The sequence below is a fragment of the Cetorhinus maximus genome, chromosome 18 (assembly GCF_964194155.1).
Source record: "Cetorhinus maximus chromosome 18, sCetMax3.hap1.1, whole genome shotgun sequence".
Classification (NCBI taxonomy): domain Eukaryota; kingdom Metazoa; phylum Chordata; class Chondrichthyes; order Lamniformes; family Cetorhinidae; genus Cetorhinus; species Cetorhinus maximus.
The window spans coordinates 96,142,896-96,149,837 of NC_135896.1; positions in this window are offsets into that span (position 1 = coordinate 96,142,896).

Sequence of the window (6,942 nt, forward strand, 5' to 3'; positions counted from 1 at the left end):
ATCAGAATTATTTTTGCAGTGCAATCTTTTTTTCTAACATAATAGATACGACCAGTATCACTTACCTAAATGCAAAATTGCCTTCATCCCCTGGTTGAACAGTGTTAGATTTCCTTAGAATTCTTTAGGGACAGTCAAAATTGCTCTCCTGCCTTCCAGAATCTGCAACACTTCTTTCTGTCTATGCTCATAGCCCTTAACAATCATCCATTATGTCTCTGATTCACTGGGATACATCAGTCATTCATCCCAGAATAAAGCCATACTACCACTCGCGCGTGCTCTCTCTCTCTCTCTCTCATCGGTAATTTCACATTAATCAAAGATGTGATTTGAATTTACCCCCATCCCACAGCTTTCCCTACTGCTGCAAGGCAGTTATAATTATTCTCAGCTCAAGCACACCCAATTGGAATGAAGTAAAGGTATCACCTACCTGTTTTTCTTCTACTCCCACCCCCAGAGAGTTTGGGGATATTAAGGGTAGATAAACTGCAGTCCACTGCAACATTCACTTTCCCATTTCACCCTAATCTCTGCTTTTAGAATGGAGGCTTTGCTCTTTTGATTCTTTTGTACAGATTCACATGTGGCAGCTATTTTATTTTGGATTTCTGTCATCCACAGTATTTTGCTTTTGTCTTGGGCTTTTCCCTCGCTTTGGTGCTCTCAACACCAGCTACATCCCAGTCTGGCAGCTACATCCAGCGGGACTCAGGCCAGCTCGGTCCAGTTGTGGTGCAACCAAGCTACTCTCCATGTTGGGAGTTTAACCCGCAGTGCGTTTTGTGCCCATCCAACCCTCATTGCTTCTTCCAAATAGTTTAAGATGCAGTGCATCTACAGCCGCATGTGAATTCTAAAGGGATTGTGCAATGCAAAAAGTCAACCATGCACAGCAAACAAGTTAAAGGGAACATGGCTTGCTACCACAAGTAGTTGAGGGCGAGGTGGCTAGCATAGATGCATTTAAACACCTGCAAGAAAGAAGTAGGTTATTTAACAGGATGAGATGGAGGAATGGGAGGAGACGCAGAGCATAAACACTGGAAATGACCAGTTGAGAAAATGGTCTATTTCTATGCTGTACCTTGTGCAAAATTAGTACTGTACAATTTTCCCCTGTACATTCCCAGTTTGATACTATTCTAATCCACTGCACCAACAGGTTCTAGTACACCTGTTCGCGTTTAACTTGCACAATTTAGTTGTTACAGTGACGGGTAAACTTCAGCACAGGCACACACCTATTGTTTTCCTGAAAAGCAGAGCATAATTAAGTAGCTTAGCAGTTTGAAAAGCCTTTTTTAGCTCGAGGCATATTGTGCAGAACTGGAACTTGTTAGTCAGTGGTTACATGTGTTAATTATTAGGGACTGAAAGCAAAACCTGCAGTATTGCATGAGTTATATTCACAGCCCAGTTTTTCAGTATTAAATTTGAGTGATATAAGGGATGGATTCTCTTTAGAACATGAGAAATAGGAACAGGAGTAGACCATTTGGCCCTTTGAACCTTCTCCTCCGTTCAATAAGATCATGGCTGATCATCTTGTGTTTCGATTTCCACATTCCCATCTCCCCGATAACCTTAGATTCTTGTTAGGCAAGGAAATCAATCTACCTCTGCCTTAAAAAATATTCAGTGACCCCCTTCTCCACTGCCTTCTGAGGCTGAATGTTCCAAAACCCCTCAACCCTTGGCAGGGGTGGGGGGGGGGGGGTGGGATTTCTCCCCATCTCTGCCCTAAGAGGGCGACCCCTAATTTTAAAACAGTGCCGCCCTAGTTCTGGACTCACCCACAAGAGGAAACATCCCTTGACGTCCACCTTGTCAAGGCCGTCATTCCTGCTGAGTTTACCAGCGTTTTGTTTTTATTTTAGATTTCCAGCAGCCGCAGTATTTTTCTTTTATCTATGTTCATACTTTGGACAATGACACCTTCACTATGTGAAACTGAACCAACGAGGGCAGGACAAATGTACTGATATATGCAGAAAATTTGCTTTTGATATGCATAGAGAGCCAACCCAGTGCATCAACATGAAACGTGGTCCTGTGTGATTGGCTGAAAACAACTACTATATAGAATAGAGAATAGAACAGTATTCTCTATAGCAGAGTACTCAAATAAAAGTGGTTCCACATTCCTCTGGGGGGGGTGGTGCAGGAGGGTGGAGACAAACCCCTAACAATTTACAGAATTAAGTGTGGAGGATATTGCGGCATCTTCAGAAAATATTTTGAGTGCATTTGGTTGAAACTGGATATTCACGTGCATTTTTTAAAGATCCTGGATAGTCTAACTTGGTTATTCTGAATGTTTTCCTAAATTGTTGATGAGCAACCACAATGCAAAGAGCCCATGGTTTTACCGGAAGTGATGTGCAAGTTCCGGCGCACCCAAAAAATAAATACTGAGCAGCTTAATTAAATAATTGAAACATAGCAGAACCAGCCCCTATACCAAAACTGACACCATAAAAGTTGACGTCGTGCTCACATTTCACACGTGGAAATAAATGCAATAATGTCCCAATAGAAGTACACTTTTTTTATTTGTTCACGGGATGTGGGCGTCGCTGGCTAGGTCAGCATTTATTGCCCATCCCTAATTGCCCTTGAGAACTGAGTGGCTTGCTAGGCCATTTCAGAAGGCATTTAAAAGTCAACCACATTGCTGTGGGTCTAGAGTCACATGTAGGCCAGACCAGGTAAGGACGGCAGATTTCCTTCCCTAAAGGGCATTAGTGAACCAGATGGGTTTTCACGGCAATCAGCAATGGTTTCATGGTCATCATCAGACTTCGAATTGCAGATTTTTTATTGAAATCAAATTTCACCATCTGCCAGGGTGGGATTTGAACCCTGGTCCCCAGAGCATTACCCTGGGTCTCTGGATTACCAGTCCAGTGACGCTGCCACTGCCTCCCCCTCTATCAGTACAAACCAAAATAAAAATATTTCTATGTAGTAAAAGTCCTTGAAGCATATGTACAGTAAAATAAATAGACTTTAGATGTTGGCTCACTTTAAGCTGAACAAAACAGGTCTTTCAAAAACACTGAAGATATAGAAATAGTCATATGGTGCAAAAACATGCTTGTTTACAATAAAATCACAATGCAAACTGCTGCAAATATTTAGAATATTCTATTTAATACATAAATGTACTGATAATACCTCTTGTGTGCTTCATGCACACAGTCTATTTTGAATGTAATGTCCTCTTGAATTGTGAAGTCTTATTTTGCTGCTTAAAATTAAGTTTTGTTCCAATGAAGACAGAATGTCAGTGTAAAAGCTGTGGATGTGTGTACAGTAGTTATATTTCTAAGGTGCTATGAATTAGTGCCGGAAGTGGTGAAGTAGCCTCTTGGGATTCACTTGCGTAAATTGATCAAGTTGAAAATTTGCGTCGGACCTAGACCATGTGCCGATGAATTCAACCAGCAACTCTTACTTTTAAGCATTCAAAACAAAACCTGATCATTTTAATGTAAGTGACAGCTTGCATTTATTGGGTGCCTTCAACATGGTGAACCTGTCATGGTGCTTTGCGACCTTATTTAGTAACCCCTTGTGTGATGCTTAAGATACACAATATCTTATATTATGTGTGTCCGACTTCCCTCATTCAAAATAATAAAGATGGTGAGATATGACCTCCACAAGCTACATTCTGGTTTCTGAATGACTGCTCAACCAAAACGTTCATACAGTGCATCTCTCAAAATCTCCAAGCGACCAGCTTTTAGTTTTTTGTCACCTTTGTTATTCCACAAGAAACCTGTAATTCACGCTGTTTTCTGCCATAAAGATACATCCTTCATTAACTACCTCCAACTGTCAACAATCACAGGAAGCTGGTTGAGAACGGTTTTATTTTGGTAAAGGTATCTGTGCCAATGAAGATAATAGAAATGGCACTTAAATATGAGATGTACAAAAAAAATTAGTGATGAAACAATGAAATCAAAAAGTGGATTTGACAAGTAATATTTACAAATCCAAGAATAAATTAACATTTTGCTGGGCAGGATATGTCCAATACTTCAATATTTTTTCTTCTTTCATGGGATATGTGTTGCTGGCCAGGCAAACTCAGCAGGTCTGGCAGCATCGGCGGAGAAGAAAAGAGTTGACGTTTCGAGTCCTCATGACCCTTCAACAGAACTGAGCAATATCAGGAGAAGGGTGAAATATAAGCTGGTTCCTCAATCTAATTGCCCTTGAAAAGTTGGTGGAACTTTTGCAGACTTATGTGGTGTAGGTACAGCCACCATGCTGTTAGGGTGGGAGTTCCTGATTTTTCATCCAGCGACAGTGAAGGGATAGTGATAAAGATCCAAGTCAGGAGGCTGTGTGGCTTGTACAGTAACATGTATAAAAACAAAAAAACTACTGCGGATGCTGGAAATCCAAAACAAAAACAATTACCTGGAAAAACTCAGCAGGTCTGGCAGCATCGGCGGAGAAGAAAAGAGTTGACGTTTCGAGTCCTCATGACCCTTCAACAGAACTGAGCAATATCAGGAGAAGGGTGAAATGTAAGCTGGTTTAAGGTGGGGTGGGGGAGAGAAGTTGGGGGTGGGGTGGTTGTAGGGACAAGCAAGCAGTGATAGGAGCAGATAATCAAAAGATGTTACAGGCAAAGGAACAAAGAGGTGTTAAAGGTGGTGTTATTATCTAAGAGAATGTGCTAATTAAGAATGGATGGTAGGACACTCAAGGTACAGCTCTAGTGGGGGTTCTGTTGAAGGGTCATGTTGGACTTGAAACGTCAACTCTTTTCTTCTCCACCCATGCTGCCAGACCTGCTGAGTTTTTCCAGGTAATTCTGTTTTTGATGTGGGCAAGAGAGCAGGGTGGAGTGTTAAAATGGCAAGCGATAGGGAGGTTTGGGTCTTTCTTGCGGACAGACCACAGGTGTTCTGCAAAGGGGTCGCCCAGTTTGCGTTTGGTCTCTCCAATGTAGAGGAGACCGCATTGGGAGCAACGAATGCAGTAGACTAAGTTAGGGGAAATGCAAGTGAAATGCTGCTTCACTTGAAAGGAGTGTTTGGGCCCTTGGACGGTCAGTAACATGTAGGCGGTCGTAAAAGGGGAAGGATGACCTTGGGGGTTGCCACTGATGGGCAAAGGGGACTCGCAAAGGGAGGTTCTTCAACCACCTCCCCCACCCCCCAGCCCTCACTCCCTTGCCTGACACCATCCTGCACAGCTAAAGCTGCTTGGCGTGGGCCTCCCCTGCTGCAGGTACAGGTAAAATAGGGGCTGGCATAGGGCCTCAATAGGGTGAGCCTGACGCCTCCATTTCCCCTGACACCACCCACACCCTCTGCCCTAGAGTTTGGGGCAGGTGGCGGGCAGGCCATGTGCTGCATTTTACGAGCGCCCAGTCTCAAACCCACGGGCAGGGCAGTGTAATATCCAGCCTGATGCTTTCATCCACAGATGTCTGTCTCTCCACAGATGCTGTCCGACCCGCTCAGATTTCCAGCATATCCGCAGTATTTTTGCTTTTGGCTGTGCATTGATTGATTTATTAAACAACTGAAGGTGTGTGTGTGTCCTTTGTGTTGAGCTTTAATGCTTGTAATTTAAAAAGGTGCCACAATGATTTGAGCCAGAGAGGGGCCAATGATTGACAGCTGAGGCTGAGAGGGGTGGGGGGGGAGAGACTGTGAGACACTGGGAGAGAGTGAGGAAGCGGGGCGAGTGGGGTCTGGGGGCGGGGCGAGTGGGGTCTGGGGGCGGGAGTGAGGGGGCGGGGCGAGTGGGGGGAGAGAGTGAGGGGGCGGGGCGAGTGGGGGGAGAGAGTGAGGGGGCGGGGCGAGTGGGGGGAGAGAGTGAGGGGGCGGGGCGAGTGGGGGGGAGAGAGTGAGGGGGCGGGGCGAGTGGGGGGAGAGAGTGAGGAGGCGGGGCGAGTGGGGGGAGAGAGTGAGGGGGCGGGGCGAGTGGGGGAGAGAGTGAGGGGGCGGGGCGAGTGGGGGGAGAGAGTGAGGGGGCGGGGCCAGTGGGGGAGAGAGTGAGGGGGCGGGGCGAGTGGGGGGAGAGAGTGAGGGGGCGGGGCCAGTGGGGGAGAGAGTGAGGGGGCGGGGCGAGTGGGGGGAGAGAGTGAGGAGGCGGGGCGAGTGGGGGGAGAGAGTGAGGGGGCGGGGCCAGTGGGGGAGAGAGTGAGGGGGCGGGGCGAGTGGGGGGAGAGAGTGAGGGGGCGGGGCCAGTGGGGGAGAGAGTGAGGGGGCGGGGCGAGTGGGGGGAGAGAGTGAGGAGGCGGGGCGAGTGGGGGGAGAGAGTGAGGGGGCGGGGCGAGTGGGGGAGAGAGTGAGGGGGCGGGGCGAGTGGGGGAGAGAGTGAGGAGGCGGGGCGAGTGGGGGAGAGAGTGAGGAGGCGGGGCGAGTGGGGGGAGAGAGTGAGGGGGTGGGGCGAGTGGGGGAGAGAGTGAGGAGGCGGGGCGAGTGGGGGGAGAGAGTGAGGGGGCGGGGCCAGTGGGGGAGAGAGTGAGGGGGCGGGGCCAGTGGGGTCTGGGAGGGTGAGTGAGTGGGGTCGGGGGGGGTGAGTTAGGGGGCGGGGCGAGTCGGGTCGGGGGGGGTGAGTGAGGGGGGCGAGTGGGGTCGGGGGGCTGTTAGGGGGCGGGGTGAGTGGGGTCGGTGGGGGAGAGAGTGAGGGGGCGGGGCGGGAGTGAGGGGGCGGGGCGAGTGGGGTCGGTTGGGGGAGAGAGTGAGGGGGCGGGGCGAGTAGGGTCGGAGGGGAATGTGAGTGAGGGGGCGGGGCAAGTGGGGTCGGTTGGGGGGAGAGAGTGAGGAGGCGGGGCGGGTGTGAGGGGACGGGGCGAGTGGGGTCGGTTGGGGGTAGAGAGTGAGGGGGCGGGGCGAGTGGGGTCGGTTGGGGGGGAGAGAGTGAGGGGGCGGGGCGAGAGTGTGAGGGGGCGGGGCGAGT